This window comes from Nerophis ophidion, linkage group LG01 (genome assembly GCF_033978795.1).
Source record: "Nerophis ophidion isolate RoL-2023_Sa linkage group LG01, RoL_Noph_v1.0, whole genome shotgun sequence".
Taxonomy (NCBI): domain Eukaryota; kingdom Metazoa; phylum Chordata; class Actinopteri; order Syngnathiformes; family Syngnathidae; genus Nerophis; species Nerophis ophidion.
The window spans coordinates 34,323,776-34,340,182 of record NC_084611.1 but is presented as its reverse complement, the minus strand read 5'-3'; the positions used below and the strand labels follow the sequence as shown (position 1 = coordinate 34,340,182).

The 16,407-nt window shown below is 41.9% G+C and overlaps 1 protein-coding gene across 3 annotated transcripts in view; it reads left to right on the top strand.

Annotated features, from left to right (window-relative positions):
- ccser1 (coiled-coil serine-rich protein 1) overlaps positions 1-16,407 on the top strand; it is a 338,436-nt gene that overhangs the window by 5,725 nt on the left and 316,304 nt on the right. The window contains exon 3 of one of the 3 annotated variants that reach the window (XM_061901121.1): positions 5,695-5,893. The exons of the other annotated variants lie outside the window; for them this stretch is intronic. The gene's annotated coding sequence lies outside the window, so the exon portion shown is untranslated. The remainder of the gene's footprint in view (positions 1-5,694; positions 5,894-16,407) is intronic. 3 annotated transcript variants of the gene reach the window in all.

Below are 16,407 nucleotides of genomic sequence, written 5' to 3'. Positions count from 1 at the left end.
CAAGCACATTTTGTGTGCATTAATTAGTTTTTGAAAAATGCAGAGCGCACAGTCACTCTGTACACACACTAAATTTGTCTGATTTCTAAAATAATTTGGCTCAAAATAAGATTTCATTAATGCCTAGAAAAACCTTTATCTGATCGGGTTTGGATTTTGAAAAATTTAATCAAATCAACACACTTCGATTATGTGTTTGGAGATCAGTTTTCGCTGGCATTTAGGTGTTATCAGTGCGCCAATCTGTTGCGGATTAACACACTGTTTTTTACTACATCATTCACAAACGAAGAAGAATAAGCCAGTGTGCACTTCTGGGTTATAATGTTTACGCCAAAAGGCATACAAAGTAAAGATAGAGAAGCTGTAATAAGTCAATATTTATAAATATATTGTTAGATTCTACCTGTGTTCTTTGATGATTGTACTGGGGTCAAGTTCTTCTGCAACAACATATATTCAAAAGGGTTACAAATGAAAATTTCAGCATTGGTCTCAATTAGGGCTGGGCGATATATCGCGGGTTTGTCTCTGTGCGATATAGAAAATGACTATATTGTGATTTTCGAGTATACGTTCTCACGCAGTTGCTTTTAGCTGCGGGCATTACACTACAGGCATTTCTCACTCTTTCTTGTCTCTCCTTCTCACAGAGACTTAAAACAAACGCACCTTCTTACATACGTCACGTGTGCAACGTGCCACGCTCCCGCGGAGCAGACAGGTAGCGACATGGTAACGTTAGCTGTGATGCTAACGGTGCGGTGCGAGTGGTAATACGAGAGAGAGAAGGTGCGAATCTGGTAAGAAACGAAGGAAGAATTCATTCCCAAGAAAAATAGCACGGGATTCATCGTCTGGCAGTGGTTTGGCTTCAAGCGGGAATATGTTGAACAATTATTCGGCAAAAGCGTTGCTGCAAAAAGTAGCATCATTTGAAAAGTCACCTGTGAAGAGAATAAGGAGTGCTTGAAACTCTGCATGTCAACATCTCCGTTCGGTGCCACACCAACAAAATGCCCAAGCATCCATTTCCAGATCAACACCATATGAAAAAAAAAGTCAACAACAAAAGGAGATAACGTCTGCAGGAATCTACCACATAGTCAAGGACACACACTATTTGATCTCCTATTATGCAGCTCATTTTTATTTGACACTTATTTTGTGTGACATGTAAGCGGTAGAAAATGGATGGATGGATCATGCACAAAAGTGCACTTTATTTGTTTTTAAAGGCCTACTGAAACCCACTACTACCCCCCACGCAGTCGTATAGTTTATATCAATCAATCAATCAATGTTTACTTATATAGCCCTAAATCACTAGTGTCTCAAAGGGCTGCACAAACCACTACGACATCCTCGGTAGGCCCACATAAGGGCAAGGAAAACTCACACCCAGTGGGACGTCGGTGACAATGATGACTATGAGAACCTTGGAGAGGAGGAAAGCAATGGATGTCGAGCGGGTCTAACATGATACTGTGAAAGTTCAATCCATAATGGATCCAACACAGTCGCGAGAGTCCAGTCCAAAGCGGATCCAACACAGCAGCGAGAGTCTCGTTCACAGCGGAGCCAGCAGGAAACCATCCCAAGCGGAGGCGGATCAGCAGCGCAGAGATGACCCCAGCCGATACACAGGCAAGCAGTACATGGCCAACGGATCGGACCGGACCCCCTCCACAAGGGAGAGTAGGACATAGGAGAAAAAGAAAAGAAACGGCAGATCAACTGGTCTAAAAAGGGAGTCTATTTAAAGGCTAGAGTATACAAATGAGTTTTAAGGTGAGACTTAAAGGCTTCTACTGTGGTGGCATCTCAAACTGTTACCGGGAGGGCATTCCAGAGTACTGGAGCCCGAAATGAAAAAGTTCTATAGCCCGCAGACTTTTTTTGGGGTTTGGGAATCACTAATAAGCCGGAGTCCTTTGAATGCTGATTTCTTGCCGGGACATATGGTACAATACAATCGGCAAGATAGGATGGAGCTAGACCGTGTAGTATTTTATACGTAAGTAGTAAAACCTTAAAGTCACATCTTAAGTGCACAGGAAGCCAGTGCAGGTGAGCCAGTACAGGCGTAATGTGATCAAACTTTCTTGTTCTTGTCAAAAGTCTAGCAGCCGCATTTTGTACCAACTGTAATCTTTTAATGCTAGACATGGGGAGACCCGAAAATAATACGTTACAGTAGTCGAGGCGAGACGTAACAAACGCATGGATAATGATCTCAGCGTCTTTAGTTGACAGAATGGAGCGAATTTTAGCGATATTACGGAGATGAAAAAAGGCCGTTTTAGTAACGCTTTTAATGTGTGCCTCAAAGGAGAGAGTTGGGTCGAAGATAACACCCAGATTCTTTACCGTGTCGCCTTGTTTAATTGTTTGGTTGTCAAATGTTAGAGTTGTATTATTAAATAGAGGTCGGTGTCTAGCAGGACCGATAAGCAGCATTTCCGTTTTTTTGGCGTTGAGTTGCAAAAAGTTAGCGGACATCCATTGTTTAATTTCATTAAGACACGCCTCCAGCTGACTACAATCCGGCGTGTTGGTCAGCTTTAGGGGCATGTAGAGTTGGGTGTCATCAGCATAACAGTGAAAGCTAACACCGTATTTGCGTATGATGTCACGTAGCGGCAGCATGTAGATGCTGAAGAGTGCAGGGCCAAGGACCGAACCCTGGGGAACTCCACACGTTACCTTAACGTAGTCCGAGGTCACATTGTTATGGGAGACACACTGCATCCTATCAGTAAGATAAGAGTTAAACCAAGACAGGGCTAAGTCTGACATACCAATTCGTGTTTTGATACGTTCTAATAAAATATTATGATCGACAGTATCGAAAGCAGCGCTAAGATCGAGGAGCAGCAACATAGATGACGCATCAGAATCCATCGTTAGCAATAGATCATTAGTCATTTTTGCGAGGGCTGTCTCCGTGGAGTGATTTGCCCTGAAACCGGATTGAAAGGTTTCACATAGATTGTTAGACGCTAAGTGTTCATTTAACTGCTCCGCAACAATTTTTTCGAGGATTTTTGAAATAAAGGGAAGGTGAGACACCGGTCGGTAGTTTACCATGAGGTCAGGATCGAGGTTAGGTCTTTTAAGAAGAGGATGAATAACCGTTTTTTTGAATGCTAGGGGAACAGTGCCCACGGAAAGTGATAAGTTTATAATATTTAGCACTGATGGACCTAATAATACAAAGAGCTCCTTGATCAGTTTCCCAGGAAGAGGGTCAAGTAAACATGTTGTTTGTTTTATTCCATTTACACGTTGTAACAATTCCTCTAATGTTATTTCCTCAAAACGAGAGAAACTATTTTGGAGGGCAGTATCCGCCGTATATACAATCGTATCAGTGTTAATAGAACCCCGTTGTAGCCGGGACGCATTGTCTTTAATCTCCTTTCTAATGACTTCAATTTTCTTACTAAAGAATTGCATAAAGTCATCAGCTGAGTGGGTGGAGCTACTGGAAGGGGTCCCTTGTTGGGTTAGCGATGCTACCGTACTAAACAAAAATTTAAGATCGTTTTTATTACGGTGGATGAGATTTGAGTAATATTTAGCTTTAGCTAAGGTAAGCATGCGTTTATAAGTTATTAAACCATCACTCCATGCTTGATGGTGCACCTCAAGTTTAGTCGTGCGCCATTTGCGTTCCAGCTTTCTACATAGTAATTTCTGAGCTCTAGTTTCTTCTGTAAACCACAGGGTACGCTTTTTTGGAGCCTTTTTTAACTTTAGCGGTGCTATGTTATCAATGGTTTCGCGCAGGGCGTCGTTAAAGTTGTTAGTGAGGTTATCAATAGAGCCCACATATTTTGGGAATGGTGCCATTACCGAGGGCAGTAGGTCAGCAAGAGTTGTCGCTGTGGCCCGTATTAATGTTGCGGCTGCTATAGCAGTTATTATTATTATTAGTTTGACGAACATGCGTCTGAACCTCAAATTTTATAAGGTAATGATCGGACAATACTTTAGTATACGGGAGTATCGTAACTTTGGAAACGGTGATACCCCTGACAAGCACTAGGTCTCTCGTATTACCGTTGCGATGCGTGGGTTCATTTATTATTTGTGTGAGACCACAGCTATCAATTATAGTCTGGAGCGCTACGCACGGTGGGTCCGATGGGGTATTCATATGGATATTAAAGTCCCCCATTATGATTATATTATCGGCGTGTGTCACTAGATCAGCAACGAACTCTGAGAATTCATTGATAAAGTCCGAATAGGGCCCTGGGGGGCGGTAGATAACAGCCAGGTGTAGAGGCAGCGGTGTGACAGACCTCATAGTAAGCACCTCAAACGATTTATATTTATTATTTATGTTAGGACTAAGGTTAAAGTTTTCGTTGTATATTAGTGCGACCCCCCCACCCCTTTTAAGAGGACGGGCAATATGCGCATGTGTAAAGTTAGGAGGACATGCCTCATTTAGCGCAAAAAAGTCATTTGGTTTAAGCCAGGTTTCGCTGAGACCGATGACGTTAAGATTGTTGTCTCTGATGATATTAACTAACAACGTTTTGGGAGACAATGATGTTATGTTTAAAAAACCTATATTATAGGTAGTGGGCTGTTTTAGGGAATTTTTGATCAAATTATCCGTAGTAGCAATATTAATAATGTTGTGTTTATTATGCCCAGTGCATTTAGTATAATTACGACCATATCTAGGAATTGATACGACGGGAATTTTCCGATTGTTTGATTGTTGCTTTGATAAACTGCATGCATCATGGTTAGCCAACTCAGTAGAACGCATGTTCCGATTGTTTGTTTGTTGCTCTGATAAACTGCACGCATCATAGTTTGCCACCTCGGTAGAACACATGTCCAACCCTGAAACAATCAAAGCAGAAAAAACTTGTTCTAATTTAACTGACTCCTTACCCAGACCACTAGTCTCGCATCTTCCATTTAAATCCGGCTTCAGGATGGAGGGAAGTGGTGTTCTGTGGGGATTAGCCTTCTGCTTTGTTTTTAGCCCCGCTCGACATCCGCGTTTCCGATCACACCGCTGGCGTCTGCTCCGTAGACGACCCCCGCTGCTACTATACTCCCCTTCTTCACAGGCCGCTGGATGTAGCCGCCGAAGTATTCCCATGCTAGTTAGCACGTCTAGCAAGCACGCGTCTATCAGTCCAAAACAGAAGTGTCTGGAGGTCGTACGTGATCACGGAGTGACCACGATGTGAGCCAGCCATGAAGTTTGCAGAATTGTCTGGTATTTCTGCCAAATGTTCCATCTTTAGCAAGAGCTCCGCGATGTTGCAGCCCGTCCGGGCGCCGCCATCTTGGAATCAATAAGTGACGCTTCTATCAATGATGAAATTTTAACGTTGCAACACATGCCAATACAGCCTTTTTGGTTTACTAAATTGCAATTTTAAATTTCCCGAGAGTTTTTTCTTGAAAACGTGGCGTAATGATGACGTGTACGCTTGACTTCACAGGTTTTTAGGAAATATGAGCACTGTGCACACATACACAGCTAAAAGTCGTCTGCTTTAACGGCATAATTACACAGTATTTTGGAGATCTGTGGTGCTGAATCCTTTGCAATTTTTCAATTAATATTGGAGGAGTCAAAGTAGAAAGATGGAGTTGGGAAGCTTTAGCCTTTAGCCACACAAACACGCGGTGATTCCTTGTTTTAAATTCACGCAGGTGAAACTTTACTATGGATCACAGCGAACATGGATCCCAACCGAATGTCAACCAGCAGGTTTCGGTGAAAAAATTGTGGTAAAAAGTCGCTTCTTACCAGAGATCAGCTGAGCTTGTGCCGCCCATAAAGCTGCTGTCGACTTCCCTGAGACACTGGCGTCAAGACACCCGGCAGTGGACACACCCCTCCGACTATCAGGTACTGTTAAACTCACTAAAACACTAGCAACACTATAGAAAGATGAGGGATTTCCCAGAATTATCCTCGTAAATGTGTCTAAAAACATCTGAATCCGTCCCAATGCAATCGCGTTTTTTTTAACTTGTTTTTTTTTTTTTTTTTCTAGTCCGTCGCTATCAACATCATCAAACACGAATCTTTCATCCTCGCTCAAATTAATGGGGAAATTGTTGTTTTCTCAGTCCGAATAGCTGTTTTTGTTGGAGGCTCCCATTAAAAACAATGTGAATATGTGAAGAGCCATCAACATGTGACGTCATCGTCTGCGACTTCCGGTAGAGGCAGGGCTTGTCTGTTAGCACCGAAAGTTGCAAACATTATTGTTGATGTTCTCTAGAAAATCCTTTCAGCAAAAATATGGCAATATCGCAAAATGATCAAGTATGACACATAGAATGGACCTGCTATCCCCGTTTAAATAAGAAAATCTCATTTCAGTAGGCCTTTAAGTATTGTAGTGGCGTTTTGTTCAAAAACTGCACTTTAATTTTGTGACATCATGCACACAAGTGCACTAATAGCTTGTTTTAAAATGTCTCTGACAATCTTGCACTCTCTGTTTTGGAAATGACATAAATGTTTGTGTCACTGCTTAATAACTGTTTAATAAATACAGTTTTGGTAAATTGACTTAGTTGTGATTTCCCTCTCTGCATGAAAGTTTAAAATAAACATATATTAATGCAGTACAAAGAAGAATGTTTTAATGTAGAAACATAGAATCATCATACTGCTGTGATTATATGCATCAAGTGTTCATTCAAGGTTAAGGCAAAATATCGAGATATAAATCGTGTATCGTGACATGGCCTAAAAATATTGCGATATTGATAAAAGGCCATATTGCCCAGTCCTAGTCTCAATCAACCATCAACTAATTACTGCCAAGAAGATTGAGCCCCGCCCCGATCAATAACTCTTCGCTTTTCTTATAGTCCCAAAGGCAGCAAGTCCTGAAGGACCAAGCATGGCCAAACGAGTCCTCACGAAGGTGGGGTCAAGTCCAAGGAATAAATGTCCAGGTGGCTTTGGCACAGCCTTTGTGAAACCTTTGGAACTTGTGTTTAAATAAATAGGATGTGTACTTAATATCTTAGTTTGACATTTACAAGACACAGATAGTCAACACTCTTAAAGTATTAGGAATAGCCAGTTTCATGGAGTTTTCACAACAAGAAGAAGGCCTTGCTAGGAGTCGCTTAGACACATGGAGTGTGCGCTCCAGGCAGAGCAAAGGTCAAAAAGGCAGTCTGAGATAGTGAAGCTGAGTGAACTTACATATATATTTATGTATTAAGTGTTTATTTGCTACAGTATTCTAACAATATAATATAAAAAAACCTACCTGTTGATAAATGTGACGTCTTCAAAGCGGACGCTAAATACGTCAAATGACACCAGTATATCCCGGCCGGAGGAGAAACTCCTGGAGGGAAACCTCTAGTTAGCAGTATTTTGACACTAAAACACAATGAAATTATTCCAGAGTAACAAATTTGTAAGTTTGTGTTTTTGTCAGTCAGTAGACAACAATAATTAACGGTGGTAGAGCCCTCTACTTCAAGACAGCATTGATTTCATTCATTCAGATCACATTGTTGTTCATACTTTATATTTAACGATGTAAGAATTGAACATCCATATACAAAAATTGAGAAAAACAGTATTGAGGTGTAAATCAGCAATTGAAAGTATTTCACTACATAGTTAATATTAACATTCTGTAGTTCAAACACTTCACCAAAATAGCGATCTTTTTTTTATGTCTCTGATGATCATAATAACCACAAGTGTCATTTAAACTAGAGATGTCCGATAATATCGGTCTGCCGATATTATTAGCCGATATATGCTTTAAAATGTGATATCGGAAATTATCGGTATCTGTTTCAAAAAGTAAAATCTGTGACTTTTTAAAACACAGGGAGAAGTACAGAGCACCAATAAACCTTAAAGGCACTGCCTTTGCGTGCCGGCCCAATCACATAATATCTACGGCTTTTCACACACACAAGTAAATGCAAGGCATACTTGGTCATACTAAGGGTGGCCGTACAAAAAACTTTAACACTGTTACAAATACGTGCCACACTGTGAACCCACACCAAACAAGAATGAAAAACACATTTCGGTAGAACATCCGCACCGTAGCACAGCATAAACAGAACAGAACAAATACCCAGAACCCCTTGCAGCACTAACTCTTCCGGGCGCTACAATAAGCACCCCCCGCTATACCCATACCTCCACCCACCTCAACCCCTGCCCCCCCAACCCCGCCCACCTCAACCTCCTCATGCTCTCTCGGGGAGAGCATGTCCCACATTCCAAGCTGCTGTTTTGAGGCCATCCATCCATCCATCCATCCATCCATATTCTTCCGCTTATCCTGTTCTTCCACTTACCCTGTTTTGAGGCCATCCATCCATCCATCCATCCATCCATCCATATTCTTCCGCTTACCCGAGGTCGGGTTGCTGGTGCAGCAGCCTAAGCAGGGAAGCCCAGACTTTCCTCTCATCAGCCACTTCGTTCAGCTCTTCCCGGGGGATCCCGAGGCGTTCCCAGGCCAGTCGGGAGACATAGTCTTCCCAACGTGTCCTGGGTCTTCCCCGTAGCCTCTTACTGGTTGGACATGCCCTAAACTAGGGAGGCGTTCGGGTGGCATCCTGACCAGATGCCCGAACCACCTCATCTGGCTTATCTTGATGTGGAGGAGCAGCGGCTTTACTTTGAGCTCCCCTCGGATGACAGAGCTTCTCACCCTATCTCTAATGGAGAGCCCCGCCCCCCGGCGGAGGAAACTCATTTTGGCTGCTTGTACCCGTGATCTTGTCCTTTCGGTCATAACCCAAAGCTCATGACCATAGGTGAGGATGGGAACATAGAGTGACCGGTAAATTGAGGGCTTTGCCTTTTGGCTCAGCTCCTTCATTACCACAACGGATCCATACGGCGTCCGCATTACTGAAGACGCCGCACTGATCCGCCTGTCGATCTCACGATCCACTCTTCCCTCAATCGTGAACAAGACTCATAGGTACTTGAACTCCTCCACTTGGGGCAAGATCTCCTCCCAAACCCGGTGATGGCACGCCACCCTTTTCCAGGCGAGAACCATGGAGTCGGACTTGGAGGTGCTGATTTTCATCCCAGTCGCTTCACACTCGGCTGCGAACCAATCCAGTGAGAGCTGAAGATCCTGGCCAGATGAAGCCATCAGGACCACATCATCTGCAAAAAGCAGAGACCTAATCCTGAAGCCACCAAACCAGACCCCCTCCACGCCTTGACTGCGACTAGAAATTCTATCCATAAAAGTTATAAACAGAATCGGTAACAAAGGACATCCTTGGCGGAGTCCAACCCTCACTGGAAATGGGTCCAACTTACTGCCGGCAATGCGGACCAAGCTCTGACATTGATCATACAGGGAGCGGATCGTCACAATCAAATGGTCCGATACCCCATACTCTCTGAGCACTCCCCACAGGACTTCCCGAGGGACAAGGGTGAAGGCCTTCTCCAAATCTACAAAGCACATGTAAACTGGTTGGGCAATCTCCCATGCACCCTCAAGAACCCTGCTGAGAGTATAGAGCTGGTCCACAGGTCCATGACCAGGACGAAAACCAAACTGTTCCTCCTGAATCCGAGGTTCGACTATCCGGCGTAGCCTCCTCTCCAGTACACCTGAATAAACCTTACCGGGAAGGTTAGGGAGTGTGATCCCACGATAGTTGGAACACACCCTCCGGTTCCCCTTCATAAAGAGACGAACCACCACCCCGGTCTGGCAATCCAGAGGTACCACCCCCGATGTTCACGCGATGTTACAGAGTCTTGTCAACCAAGACAGCCCCACAGCATCCAGTGCCTTAAGGAACTCCGGGCGGATCTCATCCACCCCTGGGGCCTTGCTACCGAGGAGCTTTTTAACTACCTCAGCAACCTCAGCTCCAGAAATAGGAGAGCCCACCACAGATTCCCCAGGCACTGCTTCCGCATAGGAAGACGTGTTGGTGGGATTGAGGATGTCTTCGAAGTATTCCCTCCACTGATCCACAACATCCGCAGTCGAGGTCAGCCGAACACCATCCGCACCATACACGGTGTTGACAGTGCACTACTTCCCCTTCCTGAGGCGGCGGTTGGTGGTCCGGAATCGCTCCGAAGCCGCCCGGAAGTCGTTTTCTATGGCTTCCCCGAACTCCTCCCATGTCCGAGTTTTTGCCTCCGCGACAGCTGAAGCCGCACACCGCTTGGCCTGTCGGTACCTGTCTGCTATATCCGGAGTCCCATGAGCCAAAAGAGGCATGTTAAAAAAAATAATGCACTTTGTGACTTCAATAATAAATATTGCAGTGCCATGCTGTCATTTTTTTTCCCATAACTTGAGTTGATTTATTTTGGAAAACCTTGTTACATTGTCTAATGCATCCAGTGGGGCATCACAACAAAATTAGGCGTAACAATGTGTTAATTCCACAAGTGTATATATCGGTATCGGTTGATATCAGAACCGGTAATTAAGAGTTGGACAATATCAGCAAAAAGAACGTTATCGGACATCTCTACTCAAAAGGCACCACAAAGTCAAACCAATCAAGTACATGCTTAATGCCACCTAAAACTGAATCTATCTATCTATCTATCTATCTATCTATCTATCTATCTATCTATTAGGGCTGCGAATCTTTGGGTGTCCCACGATTCGATTTAATATCGATTCTTGGGGTCACGATTCGATAATACATCGATTTTTTTCGATTCAACGCGATTCTCGATTCAAAAACAATATTTTTCCGTTTCAAAACGATTCTGTATTCATTCTATACATAGGATTTCAGCAGGATCTACCCCAGTCTGCTGATATGCAAGCAGAGTAGTAGATTAAAAAAAAAAAAAAAAAAGGTTATATAATTGTAAAGGACAATGTTTTATCAACTGATTGCAATAATGTAAATTAGTTTTAACTATCAAACGAACCAAAAATATGACTTATTTGATCTTTGTGAAAACATTGGACACAGTGTGTTCTCAAGCTTATGAGATGCGATGCAAGTGTAAGCCACTGTGACACAATGGTTCTTTTTTTTATTTTTATAAATGTCGAATGATAATGTCAATGTGGGATTTTTAGTCACAGCTATGCTGAAATTATAACTAATATTGATACTGTTGTCGACCGTCCGTCCGTCCGTCCGTCCGTCTATATGTCTATCCATGAGTGCTGCACAGTATGAGTGTGCACCTCAGCTTTGCTACATGTACCATTGTAAAACTGGTTTTTGAATTTGCCAAGATTCCTCTGCACACTACAATCATTTTGCCATCGCTAAGGTGCCTGTCTGGTTGGATTTTTTTTAGAGACAGACTTTTAGATTCAGCCGCTGCGTTGATTCGCATTACATTGTATGTGTTCTCGGTCAAAAAGCCATACAAGCAGAACATTAAACATGTTGTGGTGTGATCGTTCTGAATATTTAACGTTCAACCATGAGTAGTGATAAAGTGATATGGAGTGTGTGACATGCAGACAAATACCCCAGCATGGTTATGCCACATTTGTCATCAATGCGTCACAAACCCCACCCCACAGCTCAGACAAGCGCACACACCCTTCTCTCTACAGATAAACATTTATCTGTGCTGAATATGCAGCGAGATTGCTGTCTGATTTATTGTGTCTCTGTGCGTGTGTGTTTTCTTTTAGGAAAAGACTTGATGCTAATCTGTTGGCATATGGTGCCATTAAGAGCATGGCAGGGTGCTCGCCTCAACTCCTCCAGTTATTGACTCAAAATGACATACTGTTTTGATCACAACTAGAAAATATATGAAAGGACTTGTTTTTTTTTTTTAGAACGGAAGAAAATTGCTAACATAATCCTGTCCTTATTCTAGGTCAGGGGTGTCAAAACTTTTTCCACTGAGGGCCACACACTGAAAAATCAAAGCAAGTGGGGGCCATTTTGATATTTTTTATGTTAAAAACCAATACAATATATGTACAAAAAATATACATTTGGGCCTCCACTCAGGCTTGATCCCGGGGACCCTAAAGGGTTTTGGTCAAAAAAATATAAAAAATGTGTCATTATTCAGTATTATTATTTTTATTATTATTCAAGGTTTAAATCTCTAGATCAGTGGTTCTCAACCTTTTTTCAGTGATGTACCCCCTGTGAACATTTTTTTAATTCAAGTACCCTCTAATCAGAGCAAAGCATTTTTGTTTGAAAAAAAGAGATAAAAAAAGTAAAATAAGTGAAGTGTGAAGTGAATTATATTTATATAGCGCTTTATCTCTAGTGACTCAAAGCGCTTTACATAGTGAAACCCAATATCTAAATTACATTTAAATCAGTGTGGGTGGCATTGGGAGCAGGTGGGTAAAGTGTCTTGCCCAAGGACACTACGGGGATCGAACCTGGAACCCCCACGTTGCTGGGAAGGCCACTTTACCAACGGAGCTATACCACCCCAAAATACAGCACTATGTCATCAGTTTATGATTTATTAAATTGTATAACAGTGCAAAATATTGCTCATTTATAGTGGTCTTTCTTAAACTATTTGGAAAAAAAGAAATAAAAATAACTAAAAACTTGTTGAAAAATTAACAAGTGATTCAATTATAAATAAAGATGTCTACACATAGAAGTAATCATCAACTTAAAGTGCCCTCTTTGGGGATTGTAATAGAGATCCATCTGGATTCATCAACTTAATTCTAAACATTTCTTCACAAAAAAAAATATTTAACATCAATATTTATGGAACATGTCCACAAAAATCTAGCTGTCATAACTGAATATTGCATTGTTGCATTTCTTTTCACAGTTTATGAACTTACATTCATATTTTGTTGAAGTATTATTCAATAAATATATTTGTAAAGGATTTTTTAATTGTTGCTACTTTTAGAATATTTTCAAAAAATCTCACGTACCCCTTGGCATACCTTCAAGTACCCCCAGGGGTATGCGTTCCCCCATTTGAGAACCACTGCTGTAGATCAACATTAGGACTATCTGTCAATATAACGTTATTAAAGATTTAAGTTGTATGCTCATTTTGTCAAAAAAACCCTTGTTTTTTTATGGAAAAAACACAAAATATGTAATATTTTCACCCAATACATTTTTTAAGTGGAATATTTGAGATTATATAATAATTGGAGCCTTAAAAAGGTCAATAACTCATAACAACATTGATTTAAATTCATTATTATTATTATTTTTTTAGCAATGACACTTAAAAAAAAAATACACAACCATTATTGGGGATCCAAAAGGGTCCTACTCATTAAAGTGTTAAAAAATTAATTATACATTTTATTAACTGTTTACTTTAACACAATAACCTCCAGATCAACTTCAGATTATACGTTTTATTGTTGTTTATGTTTTTTGTTTGTTTTAGGCCCTTTTTAAAACAAACAAACAAACAAACAAAGCTTACTTTTTTACATAGCAAACACAAAATATGCAACATTTTCCTCAAAGAATATCTCAAAGTGGAATATTTAATGTGACGTTATTTGAGCCTTGAATAGGTCAATAATTCATAATGTCATTGATTTTGATTCATTATTATTTTTTAAAGAAAGAAACAGCCTGCATGGCAGCTTTGTGTTATTAGAGTCAACATTGCAACATAATGCCACAAAGTGCATTTTTTAATTTTTATCTTGCCTCAAAACAACAGCTTGGAATTTGGGACATGCTCTCCCTGAGAGCGCATGAGGAGGTTGAGGTGGGCGGGGTTGAGGTGGGGTGGGGGTGGGGGGTAGGGTTAGCGTCCCGAAAGAGTTAGTGCTGCAAGGAATTCTGGGTATTTGTTCTGTTGTGTTTGTCGTGTTACGGTGCGGATGTTCTCCCGAAATGTGTTTGTCATTCTTGTGTGGTGTGGGTTCACAGTGTGGTGTATATTTGTAACAGTGTTCAAGTTGTTTTTACGGCCACCCTCAGTGTGACCTGTGTGAGTTCTTCCGAGGATGTTGTAGTCGTAATGATTTGTGCAGTCCTTTGAGACATTTGTGATTTGGGGCTATATAAATAAACATTGATTGATTGATTGATTGATTGACCTGTATGGCTGTTGACCAAGTATGAATTGCATTCACTTGGGTGTGTGAAAAGCAGTTGATATTATGTGATTGAGCCGGCACGCAAAGGCAGTGGCTTTAAAGGCCTACTGAAATTAGATTTTCTTATTTAAACGGGGATAACTGGTCCATTCTATGTGTCATACGCGATATTGCCATATTTTTGCTGAAAGGATTTAGTAGAGAACATTCACGATAAAGTACGCAACTGTTGGTGCTAAGACAAAAGCCCTGCCTCTACCGGAAGTCGCAGACGATGACGTCACAAGTGTGGGGGCTCCTCACATATTCACATTGTTTCTAGTGGGAGCCTCCAACAAAATGTGCTATTCGGACCGAGAAAACGACAATTTCCCCATTAATTTGAGCGAGGATGAAAGATTTGTGTTTGAGGATATTGATAGCGACGGACTAGAAAAAAAAAAGAAAAAAAAAGCGAGTTAAAAAAACACGATTGCATTGGGACGGATTCAGATGTTTTTAGACACATTTACTAGGATAATTCTGGAAAATCTTTATCTTTCTATTGTGTTGCTAGTGTTTTAGTGAGTTTAATATTACCTGATAATCGGAAGGGTGTGTCCACGGGTGTCTTGACACGTAGTGTCTCAGGGGAGTCGACGGCAGCTTAATGGACGGCACAAGCTCAGCTTTTCTCTCGTAAGAAGCGACTTTTTAAACACAATTTTATCACCGAAACCTGCTGGTAGCCATTTGGTCGGGATCCATGTTCGCTTGACCGCGCTCTGATCCATAGTAAATTTTCACCTCCGGGAATTTTAAACAATGAATCACCGTGTGTTTGTGTGGCTAAAGGCTAAAGCTTCCCAACTCCATCTTTCTACTGTGACTTCTCCAATATTAATTGAACAAATTGCAAAAGATTCAGCAACAAAGATCTCCAAAATACTGTGTAATTATGCCGTTAAAGCAGACGACATTTAGCTGTGTGTGTGCGTAGCGCTCTTACTTCCTAAAAACGCGTGACGTCTTGCGTACACGTCATCATTACGTGACGTTTTCAAGACGAAACTCCCGGGAAATTTAAAATATTTAATTTAGTAAACTAAACCGGCCGTATTGGCATGTGTTGCAATGTTAATATTTCATCATTGATATATAAACTATCAGACTGCGTGGTGGGTAGTAGTGGGTTTCAGTAGGCCTTTAAGGTTTATTGGCGCTCTGTACTTCTCGGTGTACCACGCCGTACAACGGTGTTTTAAAAAGTCATAAAATTAACTTTCTTAAACCGATATCGATAATTTCCACTATAATATTTTAAAGCATTCATCGGCCGATAATATCGGCAGTCCGATATAATCGTAAATCTCTAGTGATTATTATTAATTTAGGGTAGTGTATGGACACACATAATTAGCTGCTGGCCGCTTGTTAGGCGGGCGACCGAATATAAATAGTGTCAGTCAGATGTAATCGGCATTGTAAGCAAATCAGCAGTGGCCAATCACTTACTTTTTCACAAAAATTGGCTGATGCTGATGGGCGGATTTATGTAAATCCAATTGCAGAAAATGATGAGATACACATTTAAATAATGAATGAAATGAGCTCAAACTAAAGCCACTGCTCCTCCACACCGAGAGGAGCCAGATGAGGTGCTCCGGGCATCTGGTCAGGATGCCACCCGAACGCCTCCCTTGGGAGGTGTTTATGGCACGTCTGACTGGTAGGAGGCCACGGGGAAGACCCAGGACACGTTGGGAGGACTATGTCTCCCGGATGGCCTGGGAACGCCTCAGGATTCCCCGGGAGGAGCTGTACAAAGTGGTTGGGGAGAGGGACGTTTGGGCTTCTCTGCTTAGGCTGCTGCCCCCGCGACCCGAACTCCGATAAGCGGAAGTGGATGGATGAATGAAATGTACTGCTCAGTGGCCTTGTGGTTAGAGTGTCCGCCCTGAGACTGGAAGGTCGTGAGTACAAACCCTGGCCGAGTCATACCAAAGACTATGAAAATGGGACCCATTACCTCCCTGCTTGGCACTCAGCATCAAGGGTGGAATTGGGGGTTAAATCACCAAATGATTTACTGAGCACGGCCACCACTGCTGCTCACTGCTGCCCTCACCTCCCAGGTTGGGAACATGGGGATGGATCAAATGCAGTGGATTATTTCACCTTGGGCTGGGCAATGTATCGACATAGAACGTAGAACATGACTATATCGTGATATTCGAGTATATGTTCTTATGCAGTTGCTTTTAGCTGCGGGCATTAGTGGCAGAGTGGTAAAACCAGCGCACGTTCTTACATATGTCACATACTATCGCGCATGCAACGTCATACGCCTTCGCCGAGCAGAGAGGTAGCGGCATGGTAACATTAGCTGTGATGCTAG